The sequence below is a fragment of the Parasteatoda tepidariorum genome, chromosome 3 (genome assembly GCF_043381705.1).
Source record: "Parasteatoda tepidariorum isolate YZ-2023 chromosome 3, CAS_Ptep_4.0, whole genome shotgun sequence".
NCBI classification, from domain to species: Eukaryota; Metazoa; Arthropoda; class Arachnida; order Araneae; family Theridiidae; genus Parasteatoda; species Parasteatoda tepidariorum.
Genome location: NC_092206.1, coordinates 1438959 through 1460821, shown reverse-complemented (window position 1 = coordinate 1460821; position 21863 = coordinate 1438959). Strand labels below are relative to the sequence as shown.

At 31.4% G+C, this 21863-nt stretch overlaps 1 protein-coding gene across 5 annotated transcripts in view; it reads left to right on the top strand.

The window, feature by feature from the left end:
• The window catches only part of LOC107436625 (multidrug resistance-associated protein 1), a 143942-nt gene that overhangs the window by 31039 nt on the left and 91040 nt on the right, over window positions 1–21863 (top strand). The window contains exons 1-2 of one of the 5 annotated variants that reach the window (XM_071178172.1): window positions 4822–5157; window positions 21242–21308. The gene's annotated coding sequence lies outside the window, so the exon portion shown is untranslated. Of the gene's footprint in view, window positions 1–4821; window positions 5158–5233; window positions 5350–7805; window positions 7957–21241; window positions 21309–21863 lie in introns of those variants that run through there. The other 4 variants (XM_071178180.1, XM_071178174.1, XM_071178173.1 and 1 more) reach the window with 4 other exon arrangements.

The following is a 21863-nucleotide window of genomic DNA, read 5'->3' as shown; positions in this document are numbered from 1 at the left end:
TAAAAAAAAATATATGTTTATTCAGAGAAAGTACGTTTTTGTGTCTGATTTCGTAACTTAATTAATAGTTAGCACTAACTAATTAACATATTTTAGGTCACCCCCAGAAACCATTAAGATTGATACTTAGTTCGTGAAAATCCGATGATTAGAACGAAAGTTATTCAGGGTGATATCTTTTTTTCTTTTGCGGACTGTACACGCAAAACGCGCACAATGGTAACAATACAAACACGTACAATGATTTTGCTCAAATTTTGTATTTTGCCTTGTCAAATTATGTTCATTTGAAGGATGTAAAAAATTCGATACCTTACCATTCAAAATTTTTTCGACCATTATCAAATAAAATAAAACAAGATAATTCATATTTACTACATATTATCTTCATTACGTGGAATTATCTTTAAGTAAACGAATTTTACAGTTGTGTGCAATATTTTTTTAATTCGCTTAAAAAGTTCTCGAGATGTAGCAAATTACGCAAAAAATAAAGTCATCATTAACTTTGGACTGCTCTCCTGACCCTATTTCCCAGATTGCGGCTACCTCGTATATTTTGGGGGTCTGAATCCGTCTCCCAAAAAATAGTACGTTTATTCTTTACTTTACTTTATTTAACAAAAGCTGGGCCGCGCAGAAGACCCATATCCCATTCATCGTGAAATTACAGTAAAATTAGAAAATGAAAGCAGTTTGTATACAGAGTCTCTGGGGTGACTGATATTGTAAAGCAAGCACCAAAGATATTGTAAGCTTGTTTAACTAAAGCAAGATATTGTAAGCTTGTTTAACTGAAAAGAAAGTGAAAATAATTCTAAGCAACTTGCTATAGTAAAGATGGCTGTGTATGTATTGTCCACATGAGGTAACAGGTTTGAATTTCAAGGCTATAGAAAAGATGGCTGTGAATCTATTGTCAACATTAGGTACTAGGTTCAGATTTCAAGTCTGGTATTGTAGTTGAAGCAGTTGAGATTGTAATCTGTTGATGTTTTGAACTATTGCTATGAACTATTGATGTTAGAGTTGGAGATTTTTACTTATGTTGATAGTTTCGGTACGAGGCGTCAGAGGTGAAGTGTGCAGCTATTGGTCTAAGGTTTTTGTCTTTTTTAAAGTTTTCAAATTTAAATATTTCATTGAAGTTAGCTGTATTGCAGTTGATAGCTTTGTCATAAAAATCTGCATTAAATTTGTAAATATGCTGAGAGAGAGTCGGGATTTTGAGATCTTTGTGGATGTTTGAGTTTCTAATGAACCATCTGGCACAGGTGATTTTACGGAGTATTTTGTTTTGGCACTGGTTCAGTTTCTTCATTAGATGGTCTGGAATTGTGGCCCAAGCAGGAGAAGCATATGTTAGAATGGGTCGGATCATGGAAGTGTATAGCAGTTTTTTGTTTTTAAGTGAAACATTCCGGTTGTAGATGAGAGGTTGAATTGCATTTATTGCTGTATTGGCTTTGTCTATTGCATTTTTTATGTGGTCGGTCCAGGTGAGTTTGCTGTTAATGGTGAGTCCGAGGTACTTTGTTTTATTTACTATTGGAATTTGAATATCAAAAAGCTTTGGTTTGCATTGAGGAAGTATTTTGATTCTTCTTTTTTGTATGACTATGATCTCAGATTTTTCGGCATTGACGGCTGTTTTCCAATTTCTGCACCATTCTTCTATTTCATAAATGTGCTCTTGTAGTTTCATGAGAGCAAGGTTTGGGTTTCTGGATTTTATAATAATACTAGTATCGTCTGCGTAATAGGCTGTAATACTGTTGAAGTCTGTTTTATTTATTGGGATGTCATGTGTATAGAGAATATAAAGTAATACGTTTATTCAGAGAAAATACTTTTTTTGTGTCAGATTCCATAACTTAAAATATCGCCTGCACTTATAAAAGCTGAAATACTAAAAATCATAGTTGAGGTTTAAAGCAGAGGAATAAATCGATGAGGGAAATACTTGCAACATGAGGGTTATTCCAAAGTTAAATCAAGTTCTTTTTTAAGGTTCTATAGTAGAAATTATCCATTATAGAGTAGAAATAGGGGTTGGAGATATGCTTTTTTGTTACAAGACCTGACGAGAGAATTTTTCTATTCATTTTTCTCCCTCATTTTCCCGTCGAAGCGTACATTTTTAGTTCCCGAGTTACGATTTATTAAACTGCGGACAAGATTTTCTCTCTATGTGTCATCATCTTCAAATTATTTGGAAGGAAAAAAAAATCCCAGATTTCTGTTTTTCCAGAAAAAAAAATGGGTCCCAAAATGTGGATTCGTTTTAAGCTCCACGAAAAAAAAAAAAAAAAATCAGAATTGTAGGAAAAAAAATAAAAACTTCCGCCTATTCTATTGTCTGGACTCAAATTAATTCGGAAGAAAATAAAATGAATGTTAACATTAGATAAAGAGGATCGATATTTTGATCGATTTTCTGATTCTGAATCCTTTTCAATTCGCCCCCCCCTAATAAATGCGTGCTGTGAATTCGATCCTAGCAACTTTCTTCTATGTCTAAAGGTTTCCAACAATGAACGTGATATCATGAAAGGGGTAAAAAAAAATACCTAATGGTTACAATAACCTTGTCTTAACTGTTTGACTAATACAGTTTCTTATATCGCCAGGACAGCTTTTTGTATCTCATCTCTACAGGAGTCACCGATAGGTAAACTCTTTTTATTAGTCTTATTAGATTATCCAAACAACTCTTGAGTGTGCCCTATAATCCCGGAATATTGGACGCAGAGGGGATGTTAATATGAACACCCATATAAAGTGATGGAGCATAAAATTATAATTATCAGGTGATACAGCTCTATCAATGGGTTCAAACACAAATATTGGGGGTATCTCATTGGAAGGTCTCAAAGATGTACAAAATGACGATAAGAAAAAAATACAATGGCATCTTAACAATTTTTTTGAAGGAAAAAAACAATTTTTTTTATTATTTCACAAGGAACACCTAATTTACAAATTTTAAGTTGAAATTTAAATTTTTTTATGCATAAAAAAACATTTAGTTTACCATCAGTTGACTATCCCGGGTGATGAAGGGGAAAATAGGATAGTTTTTAAAACAAAGTGATACCACATTATTCTATGTAAATTCAGCAACCATCGTAAGTACAATTACACAATATCTATGCAGTCCAACAGAAAAACTCGCAAATAAAATTTGGCAAACTTTCAATCACATTAGATTATTATTTTTTTGCTTCCGACCTAGTCAAAATGTGATAAAACAAAACGTACTGGCGCATTCTGCTACGCCCGAGTTATCTCGGGATAATAAATAGTTGCAGTATATACATACCCGAGTTATCTCGGGATAATCACGGAAGCGGTAAAATTTGTTTTCAACAAGTGATGGAAAATAATGGCCTCAGAAGCACATATAAATGCAATTAATTGTGTGGGTTTGTAGACATAGCATTTTATTGAAGTTATCGGTTTTATAAGTAACAAGCAAAACAATAAATGACATAATTATTGTAACTCATTTAGACGACATCATTGGAAATTATTTCCTCATGAGTTCATTGGAAGAATAATAATACATTTTTTGAAGTCAGTTTTTTTTTTCTTCAAGAAAATTAAATAACTATAAAAAAAATAATAATTCGAAACATATTCAGCATTAGAGATTGCACTCGAGTTAAGTATAGTAAAAATTTTACGAACACGTAAATAGTTTAAAAACCCTGATAAATAAAATATTTTTATCATCATTTTGTAAAAATATCCTACTTTTAACAAAAGCTAATTTAAAAAAATTTTACTGAAAATGTAAGTAAATGAATGGAAGAAGGATGTCTCCACTTGATAGCTAAGTTTTACGTCCATAACTAACATCCATAACTTCCTTTCGAAACTTTTTTTTTTTTGTTTTAATTTAGTTTAAAAGATATTAAAATATGTTTATATCGTCATGCAGTAAATTTCCTTCGAACTATATCTTATAAAATATTTGTAGTATTGAATATTATACGGTTTTTATATCATTTCGCATAAATGTTATAATTGTATGTTATAAATGTACCCTGCGGGAAATGAAATTCTAGCACAAATAAGAGAAAAATAGCACCAGATTTAGGATGAATTTCGAACCCACTACCCCCATTTATTAGAGCGTTTCGCGAAATCACAATTATTCTCGATGTATTCATGATTTTCGTTCTGTTAAGGCCCCACAGTTGACTGATTATAAAGACCCAGTTGAAGTAAAGCATCACTGACTGCGGTCAGTGAGCGGGTGGGTGACCATTATATCAGTCTGCGTAGGGAACGAGAGTCCTCGTTAAATTGTTCTACCGTAAAGTGTTCGACTAGAGCAATAATTGAAATTTTTATACAATTAATTTGTATGTCATAAAAGTAGACAAAAAGTTACATATTATTATTTCAAGTACTGATATTTGGAATAACTCGAATGAATCCAACCACGATGAACAGCCTGTTTTACCACTACTCCGTCATTTTGAACACGATTCAGAAGACAAGGGAGCCTTCGTGGAACTAACCCGCATTTGCGAAACCAGCATATACGAACACCCTTACGGTTAGCCTCACGGCGGATCTGTCTCTACCCATTCATTATATTTTATGTCGGTGCGGAATCATCGATCTTATTGGAAAGAGTCACAGCAGCTCTATCAAAGATTTAGCAATAATAAAACTATACATCGCCGGCTAGGCGGTCGAACGGTTAGCGAGCCTGATTAAGAAGCTGCGGGTTCGAATCCCGCTCGCGGTCCACCCTATAAGCGGTTATCTGTGGCGTGGGTAATGTTGCTCGCCTGCGTGACTTAGGTTCACAGGTGTCCACTGGGTAACTTCCGGCATCTTCACAGGCTAAGGACGTTCAGTGTCTGCCATTGAAAAAAAGACCTGGGTGGCTCTAAATTTCAACGCCTTCATCCTTAAGATTATTTGGCAGAAGAACAATCCTTCATGATCAGAAAGTCACTCTTCAGCAATAACTTGCATGTTTTGTGGAAAAATTGTTGCAGCTAAATAACTGTTAGCAAAAAAAGTGTTCTTAAAATAATTTGTCGAAAAACGTTTTGATAGATTTTGGCGTTTTTCTGGAGAGAGGCCAATGTTTTCGAAAATAGATTTCTTTCGAAAGTTTGACTTTTATTTCTTTCGGTAAGTCTTTCGTTTCATTTATTTATTTTTTGTTGTATTTCATGATTAAACATTGTTAAAGATCGTTTCAGTCAATCGACTTGAATGCCTTTTCTTGTTTCTAAAACTCGTGCAGTGATAAGTGTGTTATGAAATGATAACTTTAGTCCTGGCGTGGTTTCAACCCTTTGAAACAAGTATTTATTTTATGAGGTAAGCGTTGCATTATTTGAATCTGTACACATTTATTGCAGTGAATGGAAATTACTTTACGTGAATTTTTTCTTCCTTTGTAAAAAGCTACTCTGTCAAAATCAGTCATGTTTCAGAATGTTTTGTTTTAATTTTTTTTTAAAGATAATTTCAGCTTTGATGTAAAAAAATTTTATTGTTTACAACCAAATTCAGGTAAAATTTCTTTTCCGATTCTGTCAATAGATGAATTAGTTTTTTTTATTTTGTATGCTATTGGTGACTAGACTAGTTTTGATTAACCTAAAAATCGGAAGTTGAAAATTAGGATGCTAGTTAAATTTCTAGTTGACTATAATGTCTATTACTATTTCTCTTGGTTGTTTTTGTTTGTTTCTTTTCGCCTATTCAGTAATAATAGTTTCTTGAGGCAAAATTTAAACTGAAAACCTCAACTTTTATTTTTAATTCGACACAATTTTTTTTCTCTCTTCTTCAGGGTGATAAAGGTGGCGAAAAAATTATAAATAGGGATGATTTCCCTACTTCCCTTAACAATTATTTTGAAGAAAAAAATGCAAAAAATCAACCTATTTTTTTATTCGATCAATAAATACAAGGCACTAGAACAAAACATAATACACAAGTTCTAAGTTGACATTTTAAATTTTTTTTTATGTTTAAAAATTATTTAATGTACCATCCGTTTACTATCCCAAATGATCCGATTATGCATGTAGGTGTTCTAAATTAAAAGTTCCCATTTTAATTTAGGACCAGACATTTTAAGATGCTTTATTTTATGTGTATTTAGTTTTTGGAAGTCATAAAAATGTGTTTGTTAAAACGATTGCATATCTTTAAAATGCTTTATTTTATGTATGTGAAGTTCGATTTTAAACAGTCTGACATGTGGCCAAATACATTTCTGCATGCTATCAAGACGGCACACTTTAGTATAAAGACAAAAAGTACTAAAGGAATAAATTCAGTCATGATGTGATGTTTAAGAGCTTCCCTCATTATCCCGAGTTAACTCGTGTATGTATAGATTGCAAATATTTATTATCCCGAGATGACTCGGGCATAACGAAATTCGTCAATTTGTTTTGTTTTATCACGTTTTTATTCGGCCGGAAGCAAAACAATCTGTCGTGACTTTTCCACTGAGTTTCCACTTTTTCCGTGAGTTTGCCACGTTTTGTTTGCGACTATTTGTGGGACGTGTTTTGTACAATTTTACACACACGATGGGTGGATAAATTGACATAGAAAGAAAAAAAAAAAGAGTAAGAAAAAGGCGTTCGCGAGAGAAAGTAATGCAGAGAATTTTTCAGATCATGGAAAATATGAACATTATATAAAGACTAATATTTAACGTTTTTTATTTGCTATGATCACTTGCGATAGTACACTGATGGTAAATTAATAATTTTTTACGCATAAGAAATTAAAATTTCAACTTAGAACTTGTGTTTTAGTTCCTTGTATTTATGAATGAAATTTTTAAAAAAAATAGGTTTTTTTCCTTCAATAATATTGGTTAGGTAGGCGGTTAAGATTGTTTTACGTTTAAATGAAGTGCGGAAAAGAGATTTCCTTTTTACGAAGCATCACCACTATCTGAAATGTTTGTATAGTTGCTGTCAAACGTTCTCTTGCATTCGATAACACTCTCTCAGGATTTGAAAATACACTTCATAAAATTGTTGATCAACATGTTTTTCATAAAGCATTTATCCACGAATTTTGCCCCTTCTAATGATCATGTGAATCTCCTTTATTCATTTTTAGTATCAAACCAAGATTTCAACTTCTTTTATTGTCGTTCATTATCGTTTGAAGTTTTTACCCTACAAAGTATTATCTGAAAGAATTGTCGTAATTATTTTAAATCTCATTATGACTTTGTTTTAAAGTGAATGATATAATGGGCACTAAAATATTATGTTAGCGGACCACTGGTGGCAAGATTCAGAAGAAGGAACAACTTATTGAGCCATTTCTTTCTCTCGTTTCTTTCTTCTTCTTTTTTTAACCACTAAGAAATAAACTTATGAACGCTTTACGCTCTAACTGCGCAGTATGTTCATTAAAAAAAAGAAAAAGAATTTTTTTTCTCAGACTTTTAAAGCTACTCTCAATCTCCAAGGTACGAGGATAAATGTTTTTTTTTTTAATAAAAGAAAAAAAAAATGGCGCTAAAAACAATCTTTGTTTTTAATTTTAATCAGAGCTACTACTTCTACCAAAATGAACATAGTTAAACTCCTCCCTATTATATTATTTTATAACTAAACCCTATTATATTATTTTTATCTCTATACATTTTTAATATTTTTTTATTAAAAAGAATTATCCTTGTTTAAGTGATGAATCATAGACAAAGCATTAAAAACAGGCTGTTAAAAAAATTAAAAAGAAAAAAAAATCTTTTATTCTCTATATAATAATGTGAGGCAACGATGCATTGTTTTGTGAGGAGGAAGTAACAAGAAGAAAAACTGGACTTGAAATGAAGAGAGAGGAAAAGAGTCGACCTTGAAACGGTAGACTCCTTCCAACAAATATGCACATTCTGCCGGTTCATTTAAGAGAGGTAAACATGGCGTGGAAGGAGACAGAAAAGTAAGTAAACGTTTATTTTTAAAACAAATATTGATACCATGTTATGAAAATTATTATGGAGTGGTTTTAAGAAACGTTCTGCATGACTCTCTGATCGAACATGCCGGCAGATGGATTTCACGCATCATTTAGATGCGATTTTTATTTTAACATGTACTGCCATTTTATTAGACTCTCTAGAAGAGTCTATGTAAATTCTTAATGATCATTTTATACTATACAGCTTTATTATTTTTACGCGGTTTTTACTTGTTTACCTAAGTGTATCAATGGGGAGACGATATATAATATAAATGAGACGATATATTGTGCAAATATAGAATATTTATTTACTAAATCAGGTATTGGTATATTAGACTCAATTATGAGATGCACTCTAGTGTTTTAATAATGGCAGGTTTTGCACGAAATTACAGGCATTTAAACATGGGTTTTTATTCTGGAGACTTTTTATATACACATCTTATTTTGTATTTATTTTTAACGTATTACATTACAATGTTAAACAATTCATACGTGAAAGTAAACCAGTCTGGTCAAAGCTGATAATTAAGATTTTACATGGAATCTTAGAGTGCATCTAGTAATTTGGCCTGTGAATTAAGTGAAAATAAAGTAGAATCAGAAAATATATACTTGGGTTAGTTGAAATACACTGGAGGATTGAAAAAAAAAAATCTTTTCGAACTCATAGGTGTTACAAAAATTGTAGCTGATTTTATTTATATTCATTGTTCGACTAGTTTTGTTGATTACTAAATTATTTGTTTTGTTATACGATTCAAGGTATAGTGAAAAAGTATATCCTGCGAATTAATTTTCTTCTTTTTGTTCATCTAAACCAGGGGTTTCCAACTTAATTGAGGCCACAATTAAAAACACAAATCAAATGGCGGCCGGAACTTTGTCAAATTTTTATGTAGGACTCTTTTATGTTTGAAGGAACATTAAATATTACTGTCGTAGTTTTACCAAGTTGTAGAAAACAAAAGTATTGAATTACAAATTAAAATAATTAGATTTTTGAAAATATTTAATCGTCATTCATAATATTTTTAAAAATACTAAATAAAAATTCGGGCTACAATAATTTAATGTGCACCTATGTATTAAACAATTAATGTGAAACAGATATCTAATTGTTAAGGCATTAAAACTTACATAGTAGTACACAAAATATTCAATGAATAAATTGAGGTTTGTCTGCTGCAACTACCAGAGAATAGATATTTACATTTTAAATTAACAAATGTTAAAAAGTTAAATCGGAGAATTTCTTCGATAAAATTTCTGATACGCACATGCTAAATTATATTCACAAAATACAAAAAAAAAAATGAAATAAAAAAGAGCAACATACACGATTATTTTTGTATTTGAATAAATATTTTCTTGGATGCAAAACCTGAAAAATGAATTTCTTTGCACCGTTGGTATGTTAAGTTTCACAGAAACGAAGAAATTAGGTTTTTATAAACGAGAAAAGTATTTTAAAGCCATTTAGATTTTTTACGAAAATTGTCCGCAAAAAAATGGCAACTAATATATTTTAGTTCGAGGGCCACAAAAAAGGCTTCGCGGGCCGGATGCGGCCCCCGGGCCGCCAGTTAGAAACCCCTGATCTAAACCATGTGAGTACTTTTTTACATTAATATTTTGATAGATCCTATTAGGTATTATTTTTGAAAATTAAGAATATTAGTTCATCGTGTATTTTTCTATTATAAAATAGCATTACAATACAATATCTTTATATGAAAGCAAAAATATATGCAATTGCTCGATTTTTTTTCTTACTGCGTTTATTTAAAAATGGATTAATTCTACAAACAGCAACTTGTATCAACTTTGTTTTTAAAATAAAGTTCATATTTTCAATGTATATCAAAATAGTGACGGGAAATGAAAGGATTTGAAAGATTTTTATTTTGATATGGCTTTATTCGAACTTTTTTAAGTTAATGTTTGTTGAGGATTTATAATACCAGATGGCTCTGAGCGCAAACAATTTTTTTATTATTTTTTCTTCACTTGTTAAGTTTCAGTTTAGATTTAACCACTGAACCACTATGAAATAAAATCCTTTTTATTATTACAATTTGTGTAATTATTGTTGAATTCGAGTTACAGTAAAAATCATTTACCGGTTTCAAGCATACTTCATAACCGTGACTCAAAAATGTGCTTCATAAAAATTATTCGTTTTTTTATTTTCCTCTGCGAAAAATTCGTTTTTTCTTCCATTTTTTAAAAAAATTATTTCATGGAAAAGTATGTTTTTTTCTTTTTTTCTGAAGCAATTTTGAAACAGGATTGCGAGAAAGTTTATTTTATAGCTGTTGAAGTGGCAGAATTTTTTCGGGTTTTCTGCGACATCTAGTACTATCTCTTTCTGCAAGATACTTTTATTAATTATACCTATTTTACTCATATAAAGTAACGGAAGCGTCAACTTTAAAAAAAAGCTTTTTGGATAAAATATTTTTTATTTGAATATTATGACCAATATTCTCGCATTTTGTTGGGGGGGGGGGAACACACTAATTATTTCCTTTCNCATAATTGTTGTTACACTTTGCATTTTGTAAATTATCATCACATTAAAAAAGAAAATAAAAAATTGTGAAATTCGTAGCAGTAACAACTACCAAAAATATACTACTGATCCGACGGCGAAATCACGCGAGTTAAGACTCTTTTTAAAAGGGTGTAAAAGTTCGTGTTTTCATTTCGAGATTCAGTTGTTGTTATAAATTATATCGTATTAAAAATGTATAATTTTTGAAAACTATGTGGAAATTAAAAGTACTTACTGTAAAAAAAATAAATAAAAAATAATATAGAATGAAAATTTCTGTCTAAGAGAAAACCAAATTTTTTACTTTATTTTTCATTACACTCTCCAATGAGAATAGAAAAGTCACAAGCATTGCCCCCCCCCCCACTCAGATGCGCAAGAAAGACATCTTTTGAATAAAGAAAAGATAAAATCTTTCTAAAATTTCTGCACCAAAAACCTTGGGAAGAAAACCAAAATTATTTACTTCCCAAAGGGAAAAGGTCAAGATCTCGATATCGTTCTGGGACCCTGTCGCCACAATTCAACCACGGGGGTTGAACATGGCCGTCCAACTTCTTAGCCTTCTCATTCTGAACCAAACACAAAAAACAAGGGAACTGCAAGATTAGGAAAAGGGAGTTTCGTGGAAGGATCGCAGGATATTTTGTATTGATTTTTCATACACAAAATCAACAATGCAACATTATTTAATTTTTCGTTTATTTCTGTAAAATTATTTAAAAACTAAACTAAACTCAGTGGCGCGACAACCCATAGAGAGTCAAGGCCTACTGCGCCCATCTCAGTTTTCTTGACCTTGGGCTCTGGGGTGCTGGAGCAGACGTTCCGGTTAGGTGGTCAGCCGAATGCGAAACCCCCAGTGTTTAGTTCCCATGGATGCTTGGTACTCATTTGTCAACCCACTGAAGGGATGAAAGGCCGAATCAACTTTGCTCGGTCCGAGGATCGAACCTTAAAATTATTTTAGATCCTGGATTATTAATATTTTATTAAATTGTTTCAGTAAAATATAATTATATAATAAGTATTAGATGCCAATAAAAAAGCTTAAAAAGAGTATTTAAAAAAAAAAAACTTTTTATAGAAAATCCCATTAAAATCAAAATTGAATAGCCAAATTGAAGAATTCTCTGACAACCCTTCTATAATTTATGCAAACAAGCTGCTTAATAAACCAGTTCTTTGAAATTTGGAGATCCATTCTTTAAAGGAAACACTTTGAAAGATGCATTCATTTAAATCGTAACTCGAACAATGAGCAGGGGGCGAGCTCATATGATCAGAAAGTCGCTTCCCCGTTCGTGGTTGCAGGGAGAAAAGTATTGAACCAAGCAGACTCCTCAATTCTGCTTTTAACATGTAAAGTCTATGGCGGGCTTGTCATACTTTGAATCGATTTTTCTTGTTCNAAAAATAAAAAAAAAAAAAAAAAATGCTAATAATTTTTTCAATCTTTCCTATCCACGAAAATGTTAGTCAATTATTTTTTTATATTGATTGCTTTTTGTAATATTGCCTTTGAAACTCAAGTCACTTTCTACCTTTGAGTAAGGGAGGAAGGCAACTTCCACCCCCAAGTTCATTCTCCAAGAGACGATTGCGGTCTAATCTTCTCCGTAGGTGGTCTTGCTCTTTCCTTCCTGGTCTTACTCTGTTCAACTCTTTTTGAAAATCTTTTTCTCTCTCTGTCCTTTTAAGGAACTGATATGGGGAGCGTTTTAAAAACCGATAGCTTACTTTTTATTTATAAGCTTGTAATTTATTATGAAAATTATATTCGCTGATAATTCGTTCATTCTATATACATTTTATTTAGTTCATTCTATATACATTTTATTTAGTTCATTCTATATACATTTTATTTATTATTATTATCATTCTATATACAAGTAATAATTTTCTTGTTTTTATTCATTTTGAGAGTGGAATTTATTTTTTAAATACATTATTCCTCTTTTTTTAAACTTTTTTCCTTGTTTTTTTAAAGATATTTCAGAATTAAAGAATTTATCTTCTGAATAAAGTGAGATTAATTAAAATCGAGACAATGACATAAAGATCTTCCAATATGCTATAAAGCATCACAGAACTGCAGTTTTCCTTTTTTAAAAAAAAAATATATCCTACATTTATTTGTAGGTTTAAAAAAACATTTACATTAAAAAAATTTAAAAGGTTGCAATTTTTCCATTCCATAAATAGTTTTAATTACTCCAATAGCTGGGATAGTTTGTTTTTCCACGGTAAGGAGAAAAAAAAAATAGCTAGTACACAAGACCACACATCATCCAAACATGAACAGGCACTTAGCCCTGTTTAGCCCGTGCGACGAAGGGGGCACACGTGGAAGTTCATTGACAAGGGTCATGAAACTTTTTGAGTCTATCTAACCATTTATGTTATTAATTTTAATCTGTCTTTATTATTTTATGAGTTATTAAACATCAAAATGGGTCCGGGACTTTATAAACACCCCGTATTTAAGTTTAAATCAAATTTACACAGTAAGCAACCATAGTTACTTAAACAATGGATTAAATGTCAACATAGTTTTTTAAAGTGGTAGAATTTAATTAGTTTCAAAACGGTGTAACAATCTTTAAAAAAAATTAATTAAAATTAAAAAAAGATTGTGAAAAATATTTGTATTTGAATTGTAATTGAAAGAAAAATAAAATAAGTAATAAAAAAATAAAATCTTGAACTCCAGGTGTTACTTTAACATAAAAAGTTTTACAAATTAGCAAATCAATTAAAAAAAAAAAAACTAACAAACTTTATTTGATTTATAGAGAAAATATAAATTTATTTTTAATGTTACTTTATATGAATTACTTTCATATGGCTACATAGTAAAATTTTATAAATTTAAATATTCTGGTTATTATTAGTTCTCTAAATAATCAAATCAAAATAATAAACAATTCAAGATATAATTAGAAAAAAGTGCATGTTAAATAAAATGATAAATCCATTTTGAAAATAAATAAAGCCGTTTTAGAGTTAAAAAAGTTTTTTTTTTTAAAGATTTTCTTAGAACGAGAAAAAGCGTAATATAAGATGTAGAGTGTGTTTCTTCTGATATCTTTTGAAAGCTAGTTGACCCCCGCAGGTTGCAATCCCCCTTTTGTGACAGTCGATTAGTTTCGGGTTACTTAACACCCCGGGAAGTACCCCCACCAAAAATGTAGGGGCGACTGGGAGGTGCATCCATGTTCGGGCAAGAAGGGTCTTTCTTGTTACATTACACAACGGATAAAAATGAACTCCTTTTTTACATTCAATTTCCTTACTTGAAATTTTTTATTGGGTGGATCATGATTGACACTCAATGACTTCTCATCCCCACACGAAAGGGCCATTCTCACAGGATGTCTTGCATTTGAAACCTGATGGGGTTCGCTCGCGGGTCAATAATTTTCATCTATACCTTTCGTCTGCGAAAAATCTCATTCACTGAGAATGATCCTTAAGAGACAATCTTAATGATAAACGCGAAGCAATAGGCGATCGAAATGGACTGATCGTTAAGACACTGTTCCCAGCAGATCACCGAAGTCAAGCATCACTAGCTGCGGTCAGTGTGCGGGTGAGTGACCCCTTTGATCAGCCTACGTAGTGACCGAGGGTGCGCTGCATCGGTCCTCGTTCTATCGTAAAGTGCTCGACTTCACGCGCACCTACCAAAGCAGTTATAATATGTACCATATGAAATCACAATTTTACCGGATACCCGAGAAAAAGATTAGTTTTTCATCGGATGTCCGACAAAATTGTAGCATTTCTTATCCATACATATGTTGACGTGTGTGCTAAATGTAAAAAATAGCTTCTAAAAGTTTAATCAAATTGTAAAGCAACTGAGAGAAAGACAGCATCAGATTTATGATGAACCCCCCATTTATTAGAGCGCTTGGCGAAGTTACAATTATTGTCAATGCTTTCATGATTGCTGTTATTTAGGCCCCACAGTTGACTGATCATAAAGACGCGGTTCCCAGAAGAACACCGAAGTTGAGCATCACTGGCTGCGGTCAGTGTGCGGGTGGATGCCCGCTTTGATCAGCCTATAAAGGGACCGAGGGTGTGCGGTATGGGTCCTCGTTAAACTGTTGAGTGCTCGCGGTGAGATTCTAACACTCTCATGGTGAAACTCTGCTGCATTTTGCAAGATATTCTCCATTTCAGGCTTCATTTTCCATCCCCTGAAATTAAAAAAAAAATCGATCATTTTATAATGGCCAATATAGTCAAGTAAAGAGTTCTTTATCAGAAACTAGCTATTTTATCATGGCCATGTAAAGTCGTTGAAAATTCTTTTGCATTTTGTTAATGTATAGTGTGCTTAAATATATTTAAAGTTTAAAAGTACTTAAAAGGTTTTTGTTGAAAAATTTGGCCACGCACCCTGTAAGGAAGTGTCTTGGATATATTAGAAGATATTTTTCACCAATAAATGGGAAAAATATCGTGGCAGTCGAGTTCCCATGTAACTGAGCAAAGGAAAGTGTTGGAGAGGATTATAGTTCTGATATCGTAGAAAGGTAGGTATTAATACCCTTCTCTTTTAACATGGTTGTGAAAGATGCCTATTTTATCACCGCCAGACAAAATTTCTTTATCTTCATTGAATCAGATAAAATACCATTTGTTGTTATGTGCAACTTTGAAGGTATTAAAAATAGTGCAATAAATCAAAGCACCAGGAAGTAAACGCCTCTTTTTATCCTTCGTGCGGGGTGAAAATCAATGAATCAGTACTAAGAAATCGTGCACAATGGTTGTATCAATATGTCACTTTAATCCCATCAGAATTTATCTACATTAGTTTTTAGTATGCTTGCAAGATTTTTAAATTAGGCAGTTGTTAACAAAATAAGACAAAGAATTATTTATTGAGTCTCGCCTTCTAATAAATCGGTCATAAAATAGTTCAGAGACTAACTTTTTTTCTTAAAATTCTGAAAATGTCACTTACCTGGTTTTTCCATGAGCGACACTGAAAACGGCCCCCTTCACTGAATTTTAGAAAAGGAATCTTTCTAAAGAGATTTATGACACTATTTCTATCAGAGAATTCTGTATCAATCCTATATGTTGATTTGGGAAACAAAAAGAAAGTTGTTAGTTTAATGAATGAGACCTCAAGTATTCTAGAATTAATATTTATTATGGGTAATATTTTTAATGATCTTTTTTTAACATTCAAAAATATAATCTTTTGTGCTTTAGTTGTCGCAAACAGTTTTATAGACTCTTAAAACCAGACTCGTTTTTGAGGTTTCATTTTCTTTATACATTATTGTTGTAATTTGCATTCAATATGTCGCCATTTTGTGGAAAATTATTTTTAAAATATAAAATTTTTGTCGTCGGCTGCTGTAAATCAATTTTTAGGTTTATAAATCTGTTTATGCTTTTATAAACTCATTCATTTATCAAGGTTGCCACTCCACAGGAAAAACCATGGAAAATACAGGGAATTTAAAAATCACCTAAAATAACAAGGAAGATACAAGGAATTGTTAGTTTTTCTTTACCAACTGGGAAGATACAGGGAATTTTGTTTCTTATATTCGTCTTTTAAAAAATGGTCACCACTCAAAGCCCAATCTATAGCCTATTTAAAGATGATATTTCGGCTATACTACACTATTTAATTTACTTTAGCATTATTTGTTTTTAAATATGTTCAGCTGTACCTTTTTTCCTCCTAAGTTTCTCCCGTAATTAAATTTAATACAGTTAGAGTACACTATAGCTCAAACAAAATCACAGTGTGTTTCCTCTTAAGGAAAGGTCTGTCAACACATTTTGTGAAAGATCCGGTTTTTGTAAAATTGTGAAAAAATGACTCGTAATTTATGGATATAAAATAAGCGTCACATTCTTTCAACCAGGGTCCTGCTTTTATGAAATTGTGCAAATAGGGTCCGGTTATTGCAAAAAACTTTTTCAAGGAGTTTTTAAATTGTAAATAGATACAGGATTATGCTCAGTACTGTAAAATTATAATAAAAATAATTAAATTTTCAAAAATAAACAGCAATTGCTGCTTTAAATTTAGAGATGCAACATACAAATATTTGGTATTTAGCCTGAACGCATTTCGGACGAATAAAGGAAGAAGCGTCTTGCCGAAGACAAAACTTAATTCGTTTACATCCGTCTTTCGCCCCTTTATTCGATTTACAAAACAATAATGAAATTTGTCCGATTAAAAGAAAAATTGAAGTTTTTATGAAACGATATTTTGTGAAGGGACCCTAAACAGATAATATCTAGAGGGCGTGTCCTAGCCATCAATTCTATCATTCCTTATTCTAAAATTGTGACAGGATAAATTGTTTATCAATCTTAAAAATAATCGTTTAATACAAATGACTTTGTATTAAATACATTATTAAATGAGCGGTCATTGCGAAATTAAAATATTAAATGACTTTTCAAAACCTATCGAAAAACTTTTTTTTTTTATTATTCGTCATTGAACAGCCGACCCAATTTTTGGGTGGACACTACTCATGTTCCACTCCGTAACCTTGTCATTTTGAACCCGATCCAGAAGACAAGGAAACTCCTGGATCAGTAGTCCCCGAGATATTGATTTGCTATGGGAACATTTTGGACTTGGTGACTTAACAGATTGAACGTGGGGATCACACACGGGAAGTCTTCGACTGGCGGGGACCGAACCCACAAACTCTTGGACATGGGCCCTACCCTCCAGGCTATCCCGGTCTAAATAACTTTTTAAGAAAAATAACCATTATTACTTACATATTACTTATATAAAACCATTTGTGAAAATAAATAAGTATAAACTTACGCTCAATACAATAATAATAAGCGTTCAGATAAATCAGATGAATAAAGAAGGTATCGCTAATATTTTTAGAAGTGTCACTTCATTTTTCAAGGAAAATCTTATAATAATAATTTTAAATATATATGAAAGAACAATATATGTAAAATATTGCAATAGTGTAGGGGAGAGGGGGGCACTTGTGAACAGGGGGCACATGTGAACATGGTATGTTTTACCAATATGATTTGAAATAAAAAATCTTGAAAAATTTTCAATTGATGGCAGTACTAGTCCTACCTCTCTGCGAAACTTTCAGTACAATGAGACATTTTGTTGTTCTATTCTGACAATTTCTTTGTATCAGTTGGTGTTGTATATATTATAATCACTAGCTTCTTCAAGTGAAAGCATAGTATAAATCAACTAATAAACTGAAATTAACTATTGCAGACCATTATATGAACATTCAGGTAAGTTTATGACAATTAATTTTTTTTTTTACTCAATTAAAAGTTCTTTATTTTTCAAGTAAGGTTTAAGAAGGATGATGGGGCACTTGTGAACAAATCATCTGGGGCAGATGTGAACAGTTCACATGTGCCCCTACATAGTATTAAGATTATTATCCTCATGATATTATAAGTTTAAAAAATATGTATGCATTTAAAATTATTATTATTTAATTTTCCATAATTAATTTATTATTTTTTTCTTTAAAAAATTTTTTTTTATTAAATGGTTGATCGCGCATCACGCATATTAACTGATACACCTGAGAAAGATAGAATTGCTAAACTACAGATGAAAAGATAGAAAAATGAAAAAAAAGCATGAAAGAGTATCAGAGAGGAAAGAAAAAGGCCCATTACAACTCCTGAGGAACATGAAGTTGCGAAAAACCCAACAGTGAAAAAATTATTGTACAGCTGAAAAATTATTTTCTTATTGACAGTACTGTTGTACAGTTTAAATTCGCATAGTAAGCTACAACCCCTTCAGTATAATACGTATCTATATCTGTCATATTAAAGATTTTTTTCCCTTGAAATATGATGATTTCTTTGTGTTTTTAATCTTGTTCATATGTGTCCCCAATAGGGGCACATGTGAACAATTGAAGTCATTTTTTTAAAATATCATAAAGTAAAAAAAATATTTTATTAAAAAATCTCAAAAAATTCCATAAGACGAAGAAAAGACTACTTAAACATTTGAACTTCTTTACTGTGAGAAATTGATGATATTTTTTGAAAAATGAAGAAATAAAAAAAAATTGTTCACATGTGCCCCCCCTCTCCCCTATATATGTTTCTATTGAAATTTACTAAAATCTTAGTAATTATTAAACTTTTGGTATTTTTTCTAAATTGTTCCGATTTCTCATAAAATCCGCCGAGATGGACATTTTTAGATGAAATAGAGGTTCTGTATAAAATATTAAGATTTCTATTAGCAAATTCACATTATATTAAGTTTGACACACATTTCAGCTCTCTGACGATTTTCATGTGTAAGCAAAAATATTCTTAGTGCCTACATTAAGGATATAATTAAATATGTACGGAGTAAAATAAATTCGATTCATCATTTAAAAACTAAGTCAGTCTACACATTTTATACATATTTTTTTATTGTGCGGTACAAACTACTTCGATAAAGCGAAAAATATTCTACCCTAAATAATTTCAGAAGAGCAATCAAAATATTATATTTACATTTTTATCGGTTGTTGTTGTCGTAGGCAAAGGGGGTGCGATTGTTCTTTTTTCCAGTGGCGCCATCTATGGCCATGAATTCTGCCACACCCGTGCGTCACACCGTTTCTTAAAGGGTACCCATTCACACATCCATTCATTCATCCTCATGTCGTCATTTTGACCTGAACTAGAGAACCATCTTCAATTCAGTACCCCCAGAGGCATCATTTGTTATGCGAAAATGAAGGACTTTGTGACCCAAAACATTTAAAGTGCAGCCGGTCCCCATTTACTTGACAGGGAGTTTTCGACCGGCGGGATTCGAACTTCCACTCTCACGAGTCCAGCGCCCAGCCAACAAGGAAAGGCCCAGCCGGCCTTACATTTGTATCTACTTATCATTTGTGACTGATATTCTCAAGTGAAAAGAAAGTTATAAACTTTATAGTTTGAAACTATTTTATTTGATAATTATAATAGGATATTCCTATTTTAACAGGGCAAAATACAAAACGAAACATTACAAAAAATGATGTTTCATTAAAAAGTTTCATTCTTGATTATGTGAATTCATTGCTAAATATTTATTGTAAACATTTGTAGGTTCTACTAAAAGTTGACACATTCAATGTCACACTCTTCCTTCCATCTTTTAGTAAAACTTTTACTTAGAGAACTTAAACAATAAAAAAAGGGTAACCTAAAAATACATAACTAAAAAAAATGATCCATCATTATATTTTTAAAGCAAACAATACTTTTTTTTTTAAAAAAAAAAGCTGGAAATAAATAATTTACAGCACAGTTAGCCTGGGTCTCGTTCGGCGCTCCTGTCTTCCCCCTCCCCCTCCTGACCAGAAGTGTCACATTTAATTTAGCATTACTGGCGTCAGTAATAGTTGGGCAATTTTTTACGGCCTTCGAGATAAGCACCGATATTAGTTCGTTAACCAAAAATGATTATTAACACTAATAATGTAGTGTCGTTACTCATTATTTTCGAGAGTTACAACTAGCTCATTTTGGTTATTGGTACAAATTGAGAAAAAAAAATCTCTATTAATGAAGATTCGTGTATATAAACTGTAAAAAAATTGTCATAGTGTTATTGACGCCAATAATGTTTCATTAATTTTGGTAATGGAAACAAACTGAAAAAAAATTTTTTTTTGTGGACTATATTAATAGAGAATAGGTCTAGAAAAACAATCCTCTTTGACTCAAATGTTAATTTTAGTAATGAGTTCTACTCTTTATTACGTTAATTGGTGTTTTTTTTTATTTTTAATAAGTATACTAATATTGGTACCAAGACGGTGGAATTCATCGAAATGGAGAAAATTGTTGATTAAGGTAATTTTAGACTATCAGCAGTTGGATCTCAAGCAATAGTATTATGTCAAATATTATTGTATATAATTATCTTTATTTTGAAGGGACGAAACTTCTAAAGACATATTTTGTTTAATCTTATAACGTAAAGCCACCGGGAAGGGCAAAAAAATAATAGGAATAAAAAAAAAAATTTTTTTTTAGCTTAATTGTGTCGGTTCAGTTTTGCACACGATGTTGATAATTCATACTCGTTAAGGGGTGTCCAGTGAGTGCTCAATAAAGAAGATCTGATTAGAACGGTGGTTCGATGGCTATTTAATATGTGCAGACGATAGTCACCCCCCAAAAAGTACTTTCCAGGAACAAACATCTTTGTTTACGGAGATTCTAGACCCCCAAAATCTGCAGAATACTCGCAATTATAGATCTGGGAACTAACTAGTGTGCAGCGATCATGGGTCGCTAAGCCTAGATCGGTTAATTTTATAGTTTATTATTTTCAGTCTATTAAAAAAATTTTTTTTAGGGAAGACATTAGATAACCGTTTTAACTAAAAATATAGATTGTTTATTTATGATTAAAAAGAAGAAAAAAACTGAATTGAATCACAAAAAAAAAATAAATAAAAATTATACGATAGATAGAATAAAAACAAGCAGAAAAACCTTTCAAAAGTTTCAAAAAAAAAAGAAAGTTTTTCCACTCATTAAGAAATGAGATGTGCATTGAAGAGAATAAACACGTTTCTGTGATGACCTTGAAGTTGAACAGAAATATACGATCTTGTGTTGATCCAAATGAATTGCATATGTCTTGATTTACAATTCACAGAAACATTTATCTACATTTTCTTTCCATTCCAGGGTTGGATAAGTATCACAACTTCTCCTCCATCACAAGTACTTTCTTCTTCTTCTTCTTCATACGATTGTGAGTATTTGCAAATTTCTTCTTTTTTATTCATTCATTTTCTTATTTGTGTTGATTAAATTTTGCAATTGGAATTATGATTAAATCTTGCAATTGGAATTATCATCACTGGTTACTTTTGAGCATGTTTTGTTGAATACCCCATTTTTTAATACTTTGATATATTTTTTATTTTAATTTCATTAAAAGCGACTGATTTTTATAGCTCGCCTATTTACTATTTAAATATTCCATAAGCATTAGAAATAAGCATTCTTCATAAATGTCATTTGTGTTTTTTCAATATGGAAAGAGACAAAATGGATTTTGTAAATAGGCCTAGCAAAAGTGAAAATCTTTAGGATGTCGGAGCAATTGCGTCGCTTTTTTTATCTTTAATTCTGACATAAAGGTCTCAATGAGTTAAGATTTTGATGTGTTTATACTTAAAACGATCTTTAAAGATACTATTTTAGCAATTCAAAAGACAAAAAATGAAAATCACGAACACATTCATAGATTAGCACATCTCATGCACAAATCTCTTTCCAAAAAAAANAAAAAAAAAAAAAAAAA